The 14,326-nt window shown below is 54.0% G+C and overlaps 1 long non-coding RNA gene across 4 annotated transcripts; it reads left to right on the forward strand.

Annotated features, from left to right (window-relative positions):
- The first annotated feature begins 6,210 nt into the window (after positions 1–6,210).
- On the forward strand, positions 6,211–12,065 carry LOC135324110 (uncharacterized). Of its 4 annotated transcripts, XR_010385466.1 has the most exons (6): positions 6,211–8,804; positions 8,936–9,101; positions 9,186–9,289; positions 9,377–9,451; positions 10,304–10,342; positions 11,403–12,065. It is a non-coding gene; the product is annotated as an uncharacterized LOC135324110 (long non-coding RNA). The 4 variants fall into 4 exon arrangements; XR_010385463.1 differs by having other exon boundaries at positions 6,211–9,101; XR_010385464.1 differs by lacking the exon at positions 9,186–9,289 and having other exon boundaries at positions 6,211–9,101; positions 9,290–9,451.
- Positions 12,066–14,326: the final 2,261 nt, after the last annotated feature.

Here is a 14,326-nt window from a genome sequence, read left to right on the forward strand (position 1 = left end):
AAGGCTGTAAAGGAGGGAGGATGCTTCTGTCATCTCCTAGCTGCCTTTTTAACTGGCTTGGAGGACTCCCTGCTGAGCAGTGAGGACTGGAAGCAGTGTTTGAAGGTCCTGCACACACAGTTGGGTGGGCTGTGCTGCGCCTGGGGCTTGGGAGCTTGCTTGCACGCTCTGCCTAGAGGAAAGCTCCTCCCCTCAAGGTGTTCTCTTTGGTTGGGATTACAGCTTAGATTTCATTACGACATTTCTCCACGCTGGGTTCAAAAAGCTAACGTAGCCCTACGCCTAACAGATCACCCCTGTGTTTGTTGTTTCCATGGCCATCGTGCCAGGCTTATCAGTCATCTCCCTCATAACATAACTCACCTCTCTGCCTGTCAGTCCATCTACCTGCCCCTCCACCGTCCCTCCATCATCTCTTGTAGAAGGATACATTCTTGAGGTGAAAAGCTGGTGTAACTGGACTAGCTCTGGCCAGATACCAGGAGCCATGGGCAAGTATCTTTTGAACCAAATCTCTTTCTAGTTCTGTTGTTCCCCTTTCCTCCTTGTGCATCAGAGGAGGAGAGAACAGCTCTGGGCTTCCTCATGTGCTGCTGCTTATCTGATGGGAGGTTAATGGTTACCACAAACGTTCAGCTGTGAGATACTGCTTTCCAGGGTTACCGTTTCCTTCTGATGAACAGATTTTGCTCAGGGCTTTTTTCTTTTTGTTTGGCTTTGTGGCTGGAAGTGGCAATGGCAGCCAAGCAAACAAAAGAGCATCGCGGTGACCTGGGGGAGCGGAGGTGGACAGAGTCTCAGGGGCTGTGGTTTAGCTGAGGCCCTGTGGGCAGAGGTGAGGGCAGGATGAGGTCTGAAGGGTTTTGTGGGGAAGAATGGCACAAGATAGCTCTGAAATGCAAATCTAAGCCTTTTTTTTGTCCCTGGGTCCCCCAGCAGTTATTATCTGAAGGGTTCAATGCAGCTGAAAGGGGGACGGGGCAGAGCATCCAATGGCCTGACACCCTTCCACTTTCCTCCCTCCAGAGAGTGGTATTAGGGGCAGGGTGGTATGGAACAAACCCAGCTTCTCCCCTTTCCCTTCACCCCTTGTCCCTGTTGAATGGATCTGTTGCATCAGGTGTTTGGTGAACAGTGCGCAAAATGTCCCTGATGGAGAGTCCTGCCAGGTTTAGCTTCTTCCTCCCTTGGGTGCTGCTGGCAAGCGGTTCTTTGTGCTGGCTGTGCTTTTGGGAAATGCAGTCCAGCCCTTACATCTTTATGGGCTCCAACCGTGCCTGTCTGAGGCAAGGTCTACAGCTTGGACTCCCCTAGGACTGTGGCTCCTAGCTGCATCTAGTGGAGGATCTCAGCTCCTAGCCTTTCAGAGACCACTAAAAAGGACCAAGAGTCAGAGGGTGAAGCACCTTTTTAATGAATGCACCTTCTTGCTCCTGAGCCACCGCAATGTTCACAGCTGCTACCAGGAGGCTGGAGCAAACTGCTGGCTCTGGCGGTGGAGCTGCATTTTGTGTCTGAGTGCTGTGTCTCTGGGGCTGCAGATGGAGCAGCTGGGTCCTCAGGACACTGGAAAGGCTGGAGAGGTGCTTTCAGCAATTGCCTACACAGTGCAGGTGGCCCTGACCCAAGGGATATCATCTTGAGCCAATTCCCCCTGCCACGGCCCTGGGGCACTGCAGATATCAGAGTGGCCCATGTAGCAGTCCTCAGCACCCCAATGCATTTCTCTGGTCCAGCAGCAGGACCACTGTCTCCAAAGGCTCCTGGACTTTTCTTCCTTCACAGTGTTTGTGAGGTGTTGTGAACTTCTAGCGGGAGATGAAAGCCTTCAACCTGGCCAGCTGGACTCGCTTTCCTGCAAGGCAGATGTAGCAGTATGTGGGTAAACGTGCTCGCAGAGGGGAACTACCACACCATAAACATGAGACAGACACAGCACCATGCCTGTGCAAAGGCTTTCAGAACAAACTGAAGGACTGGCAGCCCACTTTATACCCCCTAATCTTGGAGGCTGCCTTGAGCTGCTTACTTTTAGCATGAACACACGCGAATGCAGGCTTGGTAACCGCAGCATGGCACCATGCGCTGTGCAATGGCCGGTCACGCTGACTGGGGCTGCTCTTACCTATCTGCAGCAGGAGATGGACCGCAAGAGCCAGAGCCAGGAAGGAGAACACCACAAAGGCCAGGCTGCCCAAGACTCCCAGCCCTGGGAGAAAGAAAAGCAGCCTGCAGTGAGGAGGAGCGCTGGTTCCCAGGGGACCCCGGATAGGGGGGTGAAGCCAAGCCCTGCACCATCTCCACCATGTCCCAGGGTGCTTGGCTCATTTCCAGTGATGCTAGGAAACTTGGAAAGCTGCCACCATGTTGGTGCAAAGGGACCTGTACTCCAAACTCCCCCCTCAAAGTGGGACTATTGCCAGCTTCTGATAGGCCATGGCTTGGCATAACCCAGTATTGAAAAACTGCTGAGGCTGGAGACTGTCTGGCCTTGCTGGACCCATCCCAGGGCTACAGCTGTCCCAGGGCTGCCCCACTCTCAAGGGAAACAAGAAACAAGCTTTTCCTGATCTCCTGTCCAAACCTCTCAAGCTACAAGTTGTTTGCTCTCATTATATTGTCTGCAAGGGCCGAGAGGAGTTTGGAGCTGTCATTTTTTTAAAATGGAGCCAGACGTGCGTACTAAGAGGGCAGCTCCCCTCAGCCTGCTGGCTGTGCTGCTCCTGACACAGCCTTGTAGTCACTTTGCTTTCCCTGTAGGAAGAGCTCATGGCAGAGTGTGTTCAACCCAGGAATCCCCAGGTCCTGAATATAAGGAATATTGTCCCTTCCTCAGCTCATTTTTCCCAAGTCCACATCGGTGAGCGACAGCAAGCTGAAGTGAGAATCTCAACACCGTCAGTGCTGCAACATCTATTTCAGGCCACTTCAGGGGAAAGGTCTGTATGCCCTCATGCCCAGGGAAGGAAAAATGAGGAATTTCCATTTGCAAGGAAGCAGCTGCCTTGGGTAGCTAAAAGCTGCTTTCTGGGAGCTGTGTTGTACTGGAAGGCATCCAAGGGGCTAACACTGAGAGTCTTCCCATGACGATGGAGGTGACCAAGGCCATGATAAGAGCTGGCAGTCCTCGTGCTGCTGGCTAGCAGGATGGCACCCTCCCGTTCCCCTCTCTGTGCCACAGGGACTATCCAGCCTGGAGCAGGTAGTGACACTAGAGCTTGGAAACTGGGATGCTTGGCCAAAATTTTATCCTGTGGGGTGCCATAGCAAGAATGGGGAACGCAACTTCTTACCTTCAGCTGCCAGCTCCGGGCTCGGGGCAAGGCTGTCATTCCTTGGAACATCCTTCCTGCCTGGGGGACAAACATGCAGAGAAGGGGTTGCCCCCAAACCACCCTGTCCTTGCCATGTTGTGGGCATTGCCAGAGTGCAGACAAACAGAGGGATTTTGGGGTGGACCCAGGATGCTCTACCATGGTTAGCGAGGAGCATCGCTGCACCAGGCTGGTCTTGCTGGTAAGGTCCTAGCGGGGTTGGCACTGCAGGGCCCCTGAGCCTATGCAATAGGGGCTGCCACTTCTGGGGTTGTTCAAGGGGTGTTCCCGATATGGGGCAGGGAAAACCTCCCTTTGCCCTAATCCACTTACCTCCGGCACTCAGGAACCACGGGACACTCAGCCTCGAAAGCTTGACCTGTCCGAGGCTGCTCAGGCGCAGGTACCCGCAGGAGTAGGTGCCACTGCTCTCTGGGGAGAGCTGGAAGGTGAGCGTGGAGGTGAACTGCCCTTTCCTGACTGGGTGGTTTGCCAGCTCCACCCCATTCTTGCAGAAGAAGATGCGGGCGACGGGGAAGTGGGAAAATACGAAGCAGCGTGCAAGAACCAAGTCGCCTTCCTGAGCTGAAGAGCTGTTTGAGAAGAGTGCTGGTGGGGAAAAGTCACCTGAAATGGCAGAGATGCAGTTATGGCATGCTAGCACAGAGGGAGAGGTGCTGGTGAGCAATGGCTTTTAATCTCTGATGGCAGCACAGGCTTTGCAGCTGCCTTGGTGCTTTTTGATGGAAATAGAAAATTGAAGGGGGGGGGGGGGGGGAGGGAAAGGAACCAGAGTTGGGAGAGCCTGTCCATTTTTCAGCCAGCTGGTGACTCATGGAATAAATTTGAAAAAAGTAAGAAATACTTTGAGTCATGGAAAGCAAAAGCTCTGCTCATGTCAGGAATTAGCACTGAGGCAGGTAAAGACAGAAACAGACCTGGGAAGAAAAGAGCGGGAAGATAAATATATTGAAAAATGTGCTTTTTAGTAACCAAAACAATTTTTTCATCCTGGCTGAGTAGGCAGAACATTCTCAGGCAAAGATATGTAAAATGTGAGGGAACCAAAGCACTTCATGATGGTATTTCCAAAGGGAAATATTTTCCTTTCCATTAATTTCTAGCCAATCTTTTGTGCTAAGGCACAATTATATAATTAAAACTTCCAGCTTCCTCCATCAAAATATTCCCGAGCAACCGTGACTTCTTCCGCAGCGCATCCACAATCCCTACAGGAAAATCATGTCTTTGGTGGGTTTGTTTTTTCTTTTAGTTTGCCCTCTAGCTTGAAAAGAAACCTCTTCCCACAGCTGCACGTAGGAAACTGCTTGCCGCAGAGCTAAGCAATGCCTTCCCCTTTGGGAAAGCATGCAGACACGGGGGTTTTCCAGCCTTGCAGCTGCCTTGCGCTCAATGAATCCCCACCTCCATGGCCAGATGGCCACCCAGGACATGCTGTGCCAAGGGATGGGGAGTGAGGTTGCAATTCTCCTTGGGTGGAAGAGCCATAGTGAGGCTGGTGGGCCTGGAGAAATGAAGAGACAGCGGAGGAGTGTTTTGCTGCAAGCGCAAGGGTGAGAGAAAGGCCTCATCCCGCTGCCTTGCCAGAAGCCACACGTCTGCTCCCATGGGATATCCAGGATCAGGTCTGGTTTTCTGGGCATCTCCCATGAGCTGGTATCAGGCCACCCACCCAGAACACACGTGCAGTGCAGCGTGCTGCAACACATGAGCATTGCAGTGCAGGCTTGGCAAGGTGGCAGGAATTGAGCCCCAAGCTTTCTCCTCTCACTGCCATGGCCCAGGACACAGGCAAGGTTTTTGTGCATATGTGAATATGTGGAGGGTATTTTTCTGACTATTCCCTCTGTGATGCACTCACCTGGGGAGCTGCAGGTCTCTGTCTCTATCTTGCTGGCACCTGCGTAGGGTAGCAGAAGGGGTTAGTCTAAGATGGCCTGGCAGGCTCCTTTGCAGCTGGTATTTAGAAGAGGGTGTGCTGGCTGGTGTAGAAAAGGATACATCACTCTTAGGATGCTGGGGCAAGAGAGACTGCCCTGGGAAAGCTTGCAGAAGATGGGGACAGTTTGCTGCAGAGCTCTGCGCGAAGGTCTGAAATCACTAGGGGGGGATCAAAAGGGACTTTTAAGTGATGGCTTGTCCCTTCCTGCACAAGGTCCTGTCCCAAGAAGGGGTCCTGCTTGATCCTGTCCCAAGAAGGATACAACCCCATGTTCATGCAGATGGCTCAGTGCAAGGATATGATTCCCTCTGTGGGAGCGTGACACATTCCTTATATCCCTGTTAGCAAGATAAGCCCTCCACGAACCTAGCGACTGGCCAGGGGATGCCCACACATCCCTCTAAGCACCTGCCATAGCTGACACAGACCTTCAGGCTCTCCAGGAAGCTCTATGTTTTCAGGCTCTCTGGACCTCTTACCAATTGCTCTGGAGACTCTCAGTTTTGTCTCTCAGATGGGGCTTTTTTTCCCCCAGGAATGACACCATGAAGGATTTCCCAGGGGCAGCGGTTTGAATCCACTGCATGGGGCTTGTGCTCTCATCCCTTGATGCCGTTCTCCACGTGACTCTTGAAAGTACCTCCCTGCATGCCAGTGGCCTGTGTGCCGCTGGTGGATGGTGCTCCCTGGTCTCTACCTGCCACGCGTGCGTTAGTGCCTGTCTGATCATCCTTCAAGCCCACTCTTCCCCCAAAGCTGTGGAGAGGACCCAGGAGTCCTGCTTTCCAGGTCCACCCCCACAACACCCTGCTGGGTGACCTGCCCACTTACCTGCAAGCCAGCTCAGCAGGAGCAGGGTACCAGCACCCCTGGCATCCCAGCTCCTTCTCGCCATGCCCGAGGCACGTCTGCACACAGCGCAGTGCTCCCCAGGATGAGGCTGCGGGGAAAAAAAGGGGAAGTAAAGACTGGTTTCCTGCCTGTGATGCTGCACTGAGGCATGACCCAGGTCTCGGGGAGGAGAATGCAAGAGGACGGGACAGGCAGCATGCGTACCTGCCATGCCCCAGGCACAAAGCACAAACCCAGGCTTGCAAACTGTGGGGCAACACCTGGTGCCTTGCTCCCCACGGTCCCCTCAAAAAGCCCCCAAAGAGGTATGGGTGTGACTTTGCTTTGTCATAGCGTGTTGCACTATGTCTGCGAGTGCCAGCCTCCATGGGAGACTTGGGATATGTCACAATTTCCTCTGGACCCAGCGCAGTGGCACAAACCAACACATGGCAGGTTCCCAACATCCTGAGGGTGAAACTTCCCCCAAATTTCTCAGCCTGCACAGCCTCAGCCCCAACGTTCCTGTACTTTCATGCATTGCACTAGAAATGTGCAATATCCGTTTCACATCTCTTGGACAAAAAGAACTTCCCTTTTTTTTTTCTCCCCTAAAAAAATCCTCAGTTGATCAAGTCCAACCTGATCCCAAGCAGCCATTTGTATCCCCTGCAAGGATTATTAGAGTGGGACCCAGCCTTTGGTAGGTGCAGCAGCCCGTTATCTGGATCACTAGGACACTGTTATTTATAATCTTCTTCCCACAGGCTTTCCGCCCCAACAACATCGTGCTGTTTGGCTTGTAGGTTCGGCTGCAGCCTGGGCACCACAGCAAGAAACCCCTCACATGCACGTTTCTGTGAATGCATGCTTGAGCCCCAGGGTTGCAGCCTGACCTCCCTGCAACCCTCTTTTCATCGTTAATGCCCTAGTCATCCTCTTGCTCATCTGTCAAAGGATAGTTATACCCAGGTCAACTGAATAGCCCTGTGGGCTCCAATGAGCTGGTGTGCAACCCAGTTCTGGCACCATTTGGCGAGCCCAAGGGGAATCTAGAACATCTCCAGAGTTGTTAGACCTCTTTTCGTGGGAAGAGGGCCCTGGATCTCCACACTGTCGGGAGCTCAGACTCTTGGCTAATGAGGAGGTTAGGCTTTTAAACTGTGCTGTGGGAGAAGGCTCCATAATCCAGTCTCCTCTTTGCTTGTTTGAGTGGAAAGGGGTCTACGTGGCCCTGTACGCAGTCTAGACACTCCCGACCGCACATACTCTTCCCATTTTCTGCAGAGTCCCTGTCCCCTTGGTTTTAGTCCCTGCACTGGGGAGCTCTGCCTCCCCTGAGGGAATGGATTCACCCTGGTGTGATCCGTCTTTCCGCAGTGGGTCTGTCCAGCCATCTGCAGGCAGATATGGAGATTACGTCCAACAAGAAGCAGCTTCTGGCCAAGGGCAGTTTGCATGTACGGCTCTGAACTGGGGGCCAGACGCAGAGGGCACCGCGCCAGCTGGCAAATTGACAGCGGGGCATGTTTTTCCCCTCCTGTCTTTTCTCACAGATTGCACCTAAGAAAAAGGCGGACAGGTCTTATCTCATTTCCATTCCCTTTCCTTTCTCTCCTCCCCTCCCACACACTTTTGTATTCTTCTCACTTTCGGTTTCCTTCTTGAATATATGCTTATGTTTCCTGCTCTGTAGTATTTTGCCGGCTTTGTAGCCCAAAGAGTGAAACACAATGTGGGGAGGGCTTAGGCCTGTTGTTGGGGAGGTAAAAAAACCTGGATATCTAAATCTGAGTGTATTCAATTGTGTTTCCTGAGAGCAGGGTATAAAAAAGAGAAGAGAAGACCCTGCTGATTGCTGAAAAGGAAGAAAGATAAACATGACACTAAGATGGGAAACAGAAGTTCTGAGGGGGAGATTTCAAAATTTCCCAGGGAGATATGTGTGTGTGTGGGGAGATGGGGCTGAAGATGGAGTGAGGTCCCGGGACTTTCCCACAGCTTTTGCAAGGCCTGTCACACCTTTCCAGGCTTTTTCAATAGAAAACAGTCACAGTCCTTCTTCCCAGAGCACAGAAGACTTTGGAAATTTTGGGAGTGTTTGGAAATCATTGCTGTTTTAAAGAAAAATACGAACAAGAATCACCCAGAAGCTTTTGGAGCTAGTTTTCCCAGGTGTTCTGGGTCATATCATGCCCAACTGAAATGCACCTAAAGCAGTTTGAGAGAGTGTTTCACACGGGCCAGAGCAGCCCTCTCAGGTCAAATTCTGAATTGCTAAGTGATGACTTGTTTCCTCCTGCAACGGAAATTAGAAAACCAGAAAACAGACCAAGAAAGACCAGAGCTTGCCTGCCTCCTGTAAATAGTGCAAAGACGGGCTGGGGCTTGCAAGCGGGCTCATGCAATGCTCCTGCACTGCTGGAGGTGCAACACTGGTGGGCAGGGATGCTGACACAAACCAGTTCCTGAGCTGTGGCTCCACTCACAGCTCTCCTCACCACCTCCTAGCCCCACATCACAGCGCTCTTGTTTTTTTTCATCACTAGCCTCAGAGCCTTTGTTCTCCTGTGACACTCAGTCGGTCTCAGTCTGACAGAGTGCAGCCCCATCCTCAGACATGACGCAGGATCCCACAGCCTTTTGGGGGCTTTTGGGGGAGCTGTGAAGAAGAGAAAAGAAAGCGATCTCAGGAGGTGATATATTGTAAAGGATAGAGAACTGACTGATTTGCAAGCTTTAGCATGCTTTTTTCTTCTTCAGCCATGACCTTGTAATCGTCTTTGGATCAATTTCTGAGATTTACTGAGAATTTTAACACTTCCAGGGACACCAGCCTTGAACAATGAGCCTAGTGACACACTGGTCACTCCATATAGGGCCCTGGGCAGGTGCTAGCAGGTGAGGCTAGTTGCTGCTTCTCTGAATACTCACCCATCTGCTCTGCGATGCAGGTGCCGGTGTGACCACACAGGACTTTGGCAGCTCCCCAGGTGAGTCTGAACACGGGGATGTTCCCAGACAAGGGAAGCATGAGGGGAGTGGAGAAAGGAAGGGAAAAGGGTTTTGTTCCCCAGGACTGACCCCTTGGAGGAGTGATCATCCTGGAGGCAAGCTGTTTTGCAGCCCTGCAGTCACTGATGCTAGCCCCTGACATCCTCCATCACTGCCTCTTCTCCAGGTGACCTCTTGGCTCCTCAGCTGAACCTCCACATACCTTCTGCTCAGGCTGGCGACACAGTTCTCATCCACTGTTTTGCCTTTCCAGAGTCACGTATAAACCAAAACTTTTCTCTGTAAGGACAGGATGGAGGTTCACAGCCTGAATGTTGAACTGGGACAGGTGAGTTACTCTGTTCTCCTGAAGTTCTGCCAGGGGAGCACAGGGAGGTACGTGTGTGGGTACTAGCACAGAGATGGGAGCAACTGGCTGAGGAGCTCTGCCTCAGACTCCCCAGGATCTGGAAATCGTGGGTGAGACATGGTGCTGAGGTGTGGGCAGGCACTCCAGGGCCCCAAGAGTCCATGGAGGAAGGAGAGGATTCCATGTGCCCGGTGGCCTGTGTCCAATTTTCCCTGTGGGACCCTGCTATGTCCCCAGGAGTTGGGGACACTTGGGGTCAGGCTGCTGCTCTGCTCATATTTCAGCCCTGGCTTTGCCACCCGGGGAAAGTTCCCCCAGCACCATCCCAGTGATGCCCTCACTGACCCTGCTGGGGATGGGGATCCGGGGCTCCGGCCTGTGTGAAACCATCTGTGTTGTGGCTCTCAGAGGGTGAGGGGAAGGGGTGCTGGAAGGGACAGAGCCATGCCAAGGAGTCTCTTGAGCCTCTGTGAGCCCCACAGATATTCTTCCCTTCCCAGGAAGAGCATCCTGCCCCTCTCCTGTGCCCAGCATGATGGAAGCAGGAGGGTTGTGGGGCTGGAGCTAAGTAGGACTTTAATCTGTATGATGCATTTTTTTATTTATCATGACATTTGTTAGAGTGACAGTAAGCAGAGCCCCATGACTGCAACACAGTTGCATGGATTTTCTTGGTTTTCCCTCATGGGGATCTGGCCATCGATTTGTGCTCCCTTTCCCACAAATATTTGCTCAGCATGGTTTGCAGGACATGTTCTCGAGGGAGGGCCTGGTGTGTGCAAGTAGCTGGGCAGGGCTGGAGACGCTAACATTGCCTACTTTTCTTCCCAGGAAGTGGGTCCAGGTCCCAGGAGAAGCCTTCAGTCAGAGGTGAGTGATTCCCTCCCTGCACACACAGTTCCCCAGAGCGTTGGGCCAAGGGATTCTGGGCTCTTGGCATAAGGACATGGGGTTCAGCAACCAGGTCTGATGCTCTGGGCTCTGTGGGGATGTGCGCTCTGCCTTTCCCCAGCTGTGCCATGACATTTCCTCTGCCCTAACATCCTCCTCCCCAACGTCCTAGTTTGCTCCTCCACATCCTCCCTTGACCCTAAACCCTTGACTTTGGTCTTTCATGGGGCCTGTTCCTTCACTCAACTCCCTCCCCATTTTTTGCTGCACCCTCCTGCTCCTGCCATGTTGACCCCACGCTTGTCTCGTCCCCATCTGGTCCTTGCCCCCTTCTTCGTGGGGGAGGCACAGAGACACCCAGACAATCCTGGGAGGCCCTGGGAAAAGCTGGTCCCACAGCGACCAGGGGACTGTAAAGGGGCTTGGCCCTGCTCTCCCTGTGCCCAGCTCTCTCCTGAGCACTGGAAAAACATGAATGCAAGAGGGATGGGGGCATCCGCCATCACAGGGCTCCTGCCCTATGGCTGTGGTGAGGATGGAGATGTGTGTCAGTGTAGGCAGGACATGGCTGCAGTGTTGTTCCCCCAGGGTGAGTGTCCCATCTCCCCTAAGGAGGGATGCCCTAGAGAAGGGATCGCCTCTCTGTCCGGCACCCACCTCTGCTGCAGACATGGGGCCGGGACCCCGTGGCCTCTGTGGTGCCAAACCCACAGCAAGCAAGGGGTGAGGATGCTGATGAACCCTGGCTGTGCCAGGGATGCTCCCAGGTCTCTCCCCTGCCTGTGAGAGATTTGCACCAGCTGGGTCTGTCCTCATGTCTCCAGGGAAGTGAGACATGAGCTCTGGGAGCTGTCTGGTGTCTGGGGTGGTCCCAATGCAGGAGAGTGAGAGACTCATGAGGTCTCCACTCCTTCCAGGCAGCAGCCCCATGCATGAGGCAGTGCACTCATCCAGAGGTGAGAGATTGCTCGGAGTCCTTGCCAGCATGTCCTTTCTTCCGGACTTGCCTTGTTCACTCTGTGACCCTCCTCTCTTCCAGGGCCAGCTATACCCCTTTGGGTCTGGATCCTGCGCTCTGCCCTGGCTCTGCTCCTCCTGATGTCTGCCCCCCTCATCACCCTCGTCCTGGAGAGACGCACCCACTGGGCCACCAGAGCCAGCCCCACTGGGGCAGCCTAGAGACCTCGCTGCCCCCATTGCCCTCTGATGTTCTCACTGTCCCGGCTCCCAGCTGTCCGCAGGCCCTTTCCCCATTTCCAAGCATGACCCATATCAACCTCAGGCTCCTGCTGTGGCTGGGTTCAAGCCAGCAGCCTGGAGGGATGCCCCAGGGCCACGCTGCCATTGCTGGGCTTTACTTCACTCACCCCTGCTCTGTCCTCACTTCCCTGATGAAGGGTAATTGACTCTCTCATCCCACTAGGTGCATAAAACCCCACAGTCAGGTGGCTGACCCTCCTGCTCGCAGAAAGCAGCCTCCTTGCTGCATGGTCCACCCCTGCAGCTCTGGAGGACACAGGGCCTGGTTTCACATGCTCCACACACAGTGATGCTCTCCAGGTCCTGCATCACTGCAGTGCTTCCCATCACCCAAGGCTGGTGCTGGCAGCCAAGGGCAAGTCCCTGGGCACTGCTGGGGGGTTACGGTGTCCTGTGTGGAGGCACTTTCATCTGCAGGGGGTCTGTGGAAGTGGAGCTATAAAGGATTTGTTCAAAAGTCGTCAGTTCCTCTTTTCCTCTCTACTCGTGCCAGTTACCTGGGCCAGCTGCCTACAAAAGCCCTGCTTTTCAGGGCCACGTGTGTTGGGAGGGAGCTATGTCCCACAAGCTCTGCAATAGAAGGGTTTTCTTGTCTGCTGGCGTCACCTTGCTATATGGGGCCAAGAGAATTGCAGAGCTGGTGGCAGTGCAGCTCTTCTCACCATGCACAGGGCAATGAAGTGGCTGTGTGGGGCCCTCGGCACCACATACTCAGCTGTCTCGGGGCATCTGGGCTGAACCTCCCCCAGGAGACATCCTCCAGCAAGGACACTGCAGCCGGGTGTAACTGCAAGAGGGTCAGAGGGTCAGACACCGGCATAGAGAGACCCTCAAGACATGTGAGGGCTTAAACAAAGTAGATTTAATGGCGAACTTGCATTCCAGATGCTAGGGAGATGGGAACGTGGTCTTTCAGCATTGCCTGGGTGCTGTCTTTGGGGCTATGCCTGCAATACAGCCTCTTTTGTGCTGAGACAGGGCAGGAGCTGGACCAGACCCAGGCAGACCTTCCTGGATCTTCTGGCTGCCCCTGACAATGCCCCAACCCCTACAGACTTGGGCTGGCTCTTCCCAAACCTCAGTGGGGTCCCACTGCTCTCATGCATGGGGTCTCAGGTTGTCACATCCAAGCCAACCACCTACAGGAAGAGCAAGTGCCCTGGCCAGGTAGTGCCCTGCACAGCATCGGCAGCCCCCCCAGACTCGCACCCCAGTCCAAGCTTCTCTCCATGAATCTAAAGCCACCCACACTCATGCCCCAGGCACTGGCCCAGCAATCAAATTGCAGAGACCTCCATCACAGCAGCTGCACAGAGGGAGGAAGGAGACATTAAACTCAGAAATACGCAGGGCTTGAGCTGACCGGTGAGGTTCTCCCTGTTTCCTGCAGTGTGCACTGAGACATGCAAGAAGAGATGTATGAAGGAGGTTCCACTCCCGTGTAGGGCAGAGACAGCCAGGGACAGCAGCATGCCTGCCCTCACCCTGCCTGGCATCCCTAGTCCCTCTCCTACAAACACCCCCAGGTGTAAAACTGCCCTTGCTGGGCTTTGGCCCCAAGGTGTGCACTACAGGCCAAAGGTTGGGATACAAGGAGGAGGAGATCACCTGTGCTGTGAAGCACGAGGCAGCATGGCTACGTGGTCAGGAAAGGGGATGGGCAGGTGGGAGCCAAGCTTGTGGAGAGAGGCTTGGTGACAGGGCTGGAGGTGGGCGGGGGGAAGTGAGTTTCAGGCTCCTTCGCACAAGGACAGTGCCTCTGACCTCTAACTCACACCAAGGCTCTGCCCTGCCTTGCAGCAAGAGCCTGCAGCCCCTCCGCAGCTCCCTGCATGCACGGCAGGCAGAACTGATGGCACAGACCTCCAGCAGTCTTTGCTGGGGAAGAGAAGTGTGCAGGAGTCCTGCACCACACACAACCCTGCTTGATGAGGGAGTCTCCTTTCTGCACAGGAGGGAAGGCTGTGGGTGTCAGAAGAGAGTCTCCCTGTGGGCTCACCACTTGGGGACTGTTTTGCTGGTCATAGACAACCTCCAAATTTAGCAATGCAGTACTGAAAGTGAAGGCTATGGCAGACACTTTTTCCAACCACCATTTGCCAGACCAGGCAGCGTCCTGGCTCTGGTGGTAAAACCAGCGCACAGCCTTTCCTACGTCATCCAAAGCGCAGAACAGAGAGATGTGGCAGCAAAATTCTCCAGTGCCTCCTTTGCAGCTCTGAATATCCCCCCCACCCCTGATTTTAGCTTCTTGGGCAGGTATCTCTAGTGGTTCCTCCTGTGCACGGCAAGGAGCACGGTGCTGCAGCTGTGTCACCAAGGAGGCCCCACGCCCTTGATTCCAAGAAGCAGCAGGAGGATGCTGAACCCTGCAGACCACCTGGCAGGTGGATGGGTTCAGGCTGCAAAGCCAGCTTGCAGGGGGCAGCTGCTGCAGTGAAACTGCCAGGGACACATTTGATCGCTGAAAGGGTCACAGCTGCTCACACGGCAGGGAATATGGGCTAGGACAAGGACTCAGAAGGCTCTGGGAGTGGCTACTTTTGTTTTCCGATCACGAACTTTGGCACATCCAGCTACTGGTGATAGTCTGGGTTGGGAGCAACAGTGGTAGTTCCTGAATTGACGGGAGCAAGGCACATTTGGGGTCAAGGGACAGAAGGGCTGTGCGGAGAGGATGCTGCTTGAGGGACAGGCAAAGCC

Source organism: Dromaius novaehollandiae, chromosome 31, assembly GCF_036370855.1.
Source record: "Dromaius novaehollandiae isolate bDroNov1 chromosome 31, bDroNov1.hap1, whole genome shotgun sequence".
NCBI classification, from domain to species: Eukaryota; Metazoa; Chordata; class Aves; order Casuariiformes; family Dromaiidae; genus Dromaius; species Dromaius novaehollandiae.